General features: G+C 44.7%; 1 pseudogene; it reads left to right on the plus strand.

Annotated features, from left to right (window-relative positions):
* Positions 1-7500, plus strand: part of LOC127629163 (guanine nucleotide exchange factor subunit RIC1-like) — a 36025-nt pseudogene that overhangs the window by 22073 nt on the left and 6452 nt on the right.

Raw genomic sequence — 7500 nt, forward strand, 5'->3', positions numbered from 1 at the left:
CACAGTAACACACTCACACTCACTCACAGTAACACACTCACAGTAACACACTCACACACACACTTACTCACAGTAACACACTCACACACACACTTACTCACAGTAACACACTCACACACACACTCACTCACAGTAACACACTCACACTCACTCACAGTAACACACTCACACTCACTCACAGTAACACACTCACTCACAGTAACACACTCACACACAGTAACACACTCACACTCACTCACAGTAACACACTCACACTCACACTCACTCACAGTAACACACTCACTCACAGTAACACACTCACTCACAGTAACACACTCACACTCACTCACAGTAACACACTCACTCACAGTAACACACTCACTCACAGTAACACACTCACTCACAGTAACACACTCACACTCACTCACAGTAACACACTCACACTCACACTCACTCACAGTAACACACTCACACTCACTCACAGTAACACACTCACACTCACACTCACTCACAGTAACACACTCACTCACAGTAACACACTCACACACACACTCACTCACAGTAACACACTCACTCACAGTAACACACTCACACTCACTCACAGTAACACTCACACTCACTCACAGTAACACACTCACACTCACAGTAACACACTCACTCACAGTAACACACTCACACACACTCACAGTAACACACTCACACTCACTCACAGTAACACACTCACTCACAGTAACACACTCACACTCACTCACAGTAACACACTCACTCACAGTAACACACTCACACTCACTCACAGTAACACACTCACACTCACTCACAGTAACACACTCACCACAGTAACACACCACACTCACCACAGTAACACACTCACTCACAGTAACACACCCACACTCACAGTAACACACTCACACTCACTCACAGTAACACACTCACCACTCACAGTAACACACTCACACACAGTAACACACTCACTACACACACACTCACTCACAGTAACACACTCACACTCACTCACAGTAACACACTACTCACACTCACTCACAGTAACACACTCACACTCACTCACAGTAACACACTCACTCACAGTAACACACTCACACTCACTCACAGTAACACACTCACACTCACACTCACTCACAGTAACACACTCACTCACAGTAACACACTCACACACACACTCACTCACAGTAACACACTCACTCACAGTAACACACTCACACTCACTCACAGTAACACTCACACTCACTCACAGTAACACACTCACACTCACACTCACACACTCACTCACAGTAACACACTCACACACACACTCACTCACAGTAACACACTCACTCACAGTAACACACTCACACTCACTCACAGTAACACACTCACTACACACACACTCACACACACACACTCACAGTAACACACTCACACTCACTCACAGTAACACACTCACACTCACACTCACTCACAGTAACACACTCACACTCACAGTAACACACTCACACTCACAGTAACACACTCACACACTCACACATACACACACACTCACACATACACACACACTCACACATACACACACACTCACTCACAGTAACACACTCACACTCACACTCACTCACAGTAACACACTCACACACACACTCACTCACAGTAACACACTCACACACACACACACACTTACACTCACTCACAGTAACACACTCACAGTAACACACTCACACACTCACACATACACACACACTCACACATACACACACACTCACTCACAGTAACACACTCACACACTCACACATACACACACACTCACACATACACACACACTCACACATACACACACACTCACTCACAGTAACACACTCACACTCACACTCACTCACAGTAACACACTCACACTCACTCACAGTAACACACTCACACACACACTCACTCACAGTAACACACTCACACACACACACACACTTACACTCACTCACAGTAACACACTCACACTCACAGTAACACACTCACACATACACACACACTCACACATACACACACACTCACTCACAGTAACACACTCACACACACACACACACTTACACTCACTCACAGTAACACACTCACACTCACAGTAACACACTCACACACTCACACATACACACACACTCACACATACACACACACTCACTCACAGTAACACACTCACACACTCACACATACACACACACTCACACATACACACACACTCACACACACACTCGCACTCACTCACAGTAACACACTCACACACACACACTCACTCACAGTAACACACTCACACACACACACTCACTCACTACACACTACACTCACTCACTAACACACTCACACTCACGTAACACACTCACATACACACACTCACGTACACACACACTCACTCACAGTACACACACACACTCACACTCACTCACAGTAACACACTCACTCACACTCACTCACAGTCACACTCACACATCACTCACTCACAGTACACACACTCACACTCACTCACACTCACACTCACACTCACACTCACTCACAGTAACACACTCACACTCACAGTAACACACTCACACTCACAGTAACACACTCACACACTCACACATCACACACACACTCACACATACACACACACTCACACATCACACACACTCACTCACAGTACACACTCACACTCACACTCACTCACAGTAACACTCTCACACTCACTCACAGCTCACACACTCACACACACTCACTCACAGTAACACACTCACACACACACACACACTTACACTCACTCACAGTAACACACTCACACTCACAGTAACACACTCACACACTCACACATACACACACACTCACACATACACACACACTCACTCACAGTAACACACTCACACACTCACACATACACACACACTCACACATACACACACACTCACACATACACACACACTCACTCACAGTAACACACTCACACTCACACTCACTCACAGTAACACACTCACACTCACTCACATACACACACTCACACACACACTCACTCACAGCACACACTACACACACACACACACTTACACTCACTCACAGTAACACACTCACACTCACAGTAACACACTCACACATACACACACACTCACACATACACACACACTCACTCACAGTAACACACTCACACACACACACACACTACACTCACACACACACTCACTCACACTACACACTCACACATCACACACACACACACACTCACACACACACACTCACTCACACACACACTCACACTACACACACTCACACACACACACACTCACACACACACACACTCACACACACACTCACACACACACTCACACACTCACTCACAGTCACACACTCTCACACACACACTCACTCACATAACACACTCACACACTCACACACACACTCACACTCACTCACAGTAACACACTCACACACACACTCGCACTCACTCACAGTAACACACTCACACACACACACTCACTCACAGTAACACACTCACACACACACTCACACACACACTCACACTCACTCACAGTAACACACTCACACACACACTCGCACTCACTCACAGTAACACACTCACACACACACACTCACTCACAGTAACACACTCACACACACACTCACACACACACTCACACTCACTCACAGTAACACACTCACACTCACTCACAGTAACACACTCACACTCACACTCACACACACACACTCACAGTAACACACACACACACTCACTCACAGTAACACACACACACTCACACTCACTCACAGTCACACACTCACACTCACACTCACTCACAGTCACACACTCACACTCACTCACACAACACACTCACACTCACACCTCACTCACACTCACACACTCACACACACACTCACTCACAGTCACACACTCACACTCACACACTCACTCACAGTAACACACTCACACACACACTCACTCACAGCACACACTCACACTCACTCACACTCACTCACAGCACACACTCACACACACACACTCACTCACAGTAACACACTCACACTCACACACTCACTCCACAGTAACACACTCACACATCACTCACACTCACTCACAGTAACACACTCACACTCACACACTCACTCACAGTAACACACTCACACACACACTCACTCACAGTAACACACTCACACTCACACACTCACTCACAGTAACACACTCACACTCACACACTCACTCACAGTAACACACTCACACACACACTCACTCACAGTAACACACTCACACTCACACACTCACTCACAGTAACACACTCACACTCACACTCACTCACAGTAACACACTCACACTCACTCACAGTAACACACTCACACACACACTCACACTCACTCACAGTAACACACTCACTCATACACACACACTCACTCACACACACACATACACTCACAAACACACACTCACACACACACACATACACTCACAAACACACACACTCAAACACAAACACACACATACACTCACTCACACACACATTCACACACTCACAAATACACACACTCACTCACACTAACACACACACTCTCTCTCACACACACACACTCACAAACACACACTCACACTGTGTACACACAGAAACACTGACACCACTGTTTGTTTTGTGTGTTTTGTGTGTGAGTTCACAGTGTGTGTGTTGTAATCTAGAGGACTGATGTTCATGTATGGATGTTTGTCAGTCTGCAGACGCTGCAGGAGGATCTGTTAGTGGCGACAGCAGACGGTTATCTGCACATGCTGCACTGGGACGGTGTCAGTAACGGCCAAGAGCTGTTAATCTGTGTACAGTCCCTTCTCTCTGGACCTGCAGTCCTCACGAGGTGAGACACACCGAGAGACAGACAGGCCGCATCTATATGTTGCTAAGCTAACCACGTGTTACTCTAACAAGCATAAAAACAGACAAATATGGAGTAAAATAGTATTTCTGTCATTGTATTTTTACTCGCTTCAAATGCAGAGATCTCGAGACGTATGACTCGACACAGCGACCTGAACACAGTGTGTTTATGACTCGACACAGTGTGTTTATGACTCGACACAGTGTGTTTATGACTCGACACAGTGTGTTTATGACTCGACACAGTGTGTTTATGACTCGACACAGTGTGTTTATGACTCGACACAGTGTGTTTATGACTCGACACAGTGTGTTTATGACTTCGACACAGTGTGTTTATGACTCGACACAGTGTGTTTTATGACTCGACACAGTGTGTTTATGACTCGACACAGTGTGTTTATGACTCGACACAGTGTGTTTATGACTCGACACAGTGTGTTTATGACTCGACACAGTGTGTTTATGACTCGACACAGTGTGTTTATGACTCGACACAGTGTGTTTATGACTTCGACACAGTGTGTTTATGACTCGACACAGTGTGTTTATGACTCGACACAGTGTGTTTATGACTCGACTACAGTGTGTTTATGACTCGACACAGTGTGTTTATGACTCGACACAGTGTGTTTATGACTCGACACAGTGTGTTTATGACTCGACACAGTGTGTTTATGACTCGACACAGTGTGTTTATGACTTCGACACAGTGTGTTTATGACTCGACACAGTGTGTTTATGACACGATGCACTGAAGTGTGACACACTGATGCATCCTTAGAAAAGCCCTTATAATATAAAACTATAATTTAATATAATTGCTAAATGGATTTCTGTGGCCTGTAGGCCAATGATAGGCTGATGTTCAATGATATGAAAATAAACAATATGGACCTTTTAAACACACTTTATCATCTGCAACAATAATATATATTAATTACCTTTTATATTTATATATTTTTTTATATTAGTTATATATATTAGCTATATTTATATTAGTTATTTATTTATATATAATTATATATATTAGATTTATATTAGTTATAATGTTTATGTGTATAATTATTTGTATTTATTTAATTGTATATTTAAAAAAATATATAATTTTTTCCTTCGATTAATTCATCTGTGTATCAGACTTAATTTTATTTAAAAACATTTAACCAATTGTCAGCTCTAGTTTAAAAACCTTTTTATTTATATGTTTATTTCATTTGTTGATTTATTTAGATTCAGTTTATGCTCCTTTTTTAGAGACCTGCAGATTATCTTGAACTATGAACTCTTTGTAAAATGCAGATTTTTTTTGTTTTTTAGACTTTCAGCTAAGATATTATTTTTAACTCATCCTGGTGTGTGTGTGTGTGTGTGTGTGTGTGTGTGTGTGTGTGTGTGTGTGTGTGTGTGTGTGTGTTTGCATCAGGAGGGCCGTGTTTAGATCTGGCGGGTGTTCACATTCGGGATATGGAATATTGCGTGACGCTGGATGGATTCGCCGCCGTATTTGATGACGGGTGAGTTGGATTCATCACTCCAGCCGCTCACAGACTCTCCACAGACGTAAGAGGGAGTTTATGAATATATAATCATACATTAAACACAGAGTGATCTTTAATGACAAACAGTCCTGTTGCACAGTCATGCATGTAGATTTGGGTCTAAAACCGTGTGTGTGTGTGTGTGTGTGTGTGTGTGTGTGTTTTGTGTAGCAGTTGCAGGGCGTGTGGGCTGCTGATGTCTCAGATGGCACGTGTGTCGCTGTCAACAACAAATACAGACTGATGGCCTTCGGATGTGCAAGGTGTGTGTTCCTGTGTGTCTGTTACACTTATGTGTAACGGTGTGTGTGTGTGTGTGTGTGTGTGTAACACACTGTTTGCATCGGTGTCAGACATTGAGTAATACACTTTATTTAAACTTTATTAATTAATAAAAAGTAATAAATGAGTGGTCTGGTTATCTCCGCGAGTATTGACGCTGACTATCACACCTGGAGTCGCGAGTTTGAATCCAGGGCGTGCTGAGTGACTCCAGTCAGGTCTCCTTAGCAACCAAATTGGCCCGGTTGCTAGGGAGGGTAGAGTCACATGAGGTAACCAAATTGGCCCAGTTGCTAGGGAGGGTAGAGTCACATGAGGTAACCAAATTGGCCCAGTTGCTAGGGAGGGTAGAGTCACATGAGGTAACCAAATTGGCCCAGTTGCTAGGGAGGGTAGAGTCACATGAGGTAACCAAATTGGCCCGGCTGCTAGGGAGGGTAGAGTCACATGAGGTAACCAAATTGGGCCGGTTGCTAGGGAGGGTAGAGTCACATGAGGTAACCAAATTGGGCCGGTTGCTAGGGAGGGTAGAGTCACATGGGGTAACCAAATTGGCCCGGCTGCTAGGGAGGGTAGAGTCACATGGGGTAACCAAATTGGCCGGTTGCTAGGGAGGGTAGAGTCACATGGGGTAACCTCCTTGTGGTCACTATAATGTGGTTCTCGCTCTCGGTGGGGCGTGTGGTGAGTTGTGCGTGGATGCCGCGGAGAATAGCGTGAAGCCTCCACATGCGCTACGTCTCTACGGTAACACACTCAACAAGTCACGTGATAAGATGCGCGGATTGACGGTCTCAGACATGGAGGCAACTGAGATTCGTCCTCCGCCACCCGGATTGAGGCGTGTAACA

Source organism: Xyrauchen texanus, chromosome 35 (genome assembly GCF_025860055.1).
Source record: "Xyrauchen texanus isolate HMW12.3.18 chromosome 35, RBS_HiC_50CHRs, whole genome shotgun sequence".
NCBI classification, from domain to species: Eukaryota; Metazoa; Chordata; class Actinopteri; order Cypriniformes; family Catostomidae; genus Xyrauchen; species Xyrauchen texanus.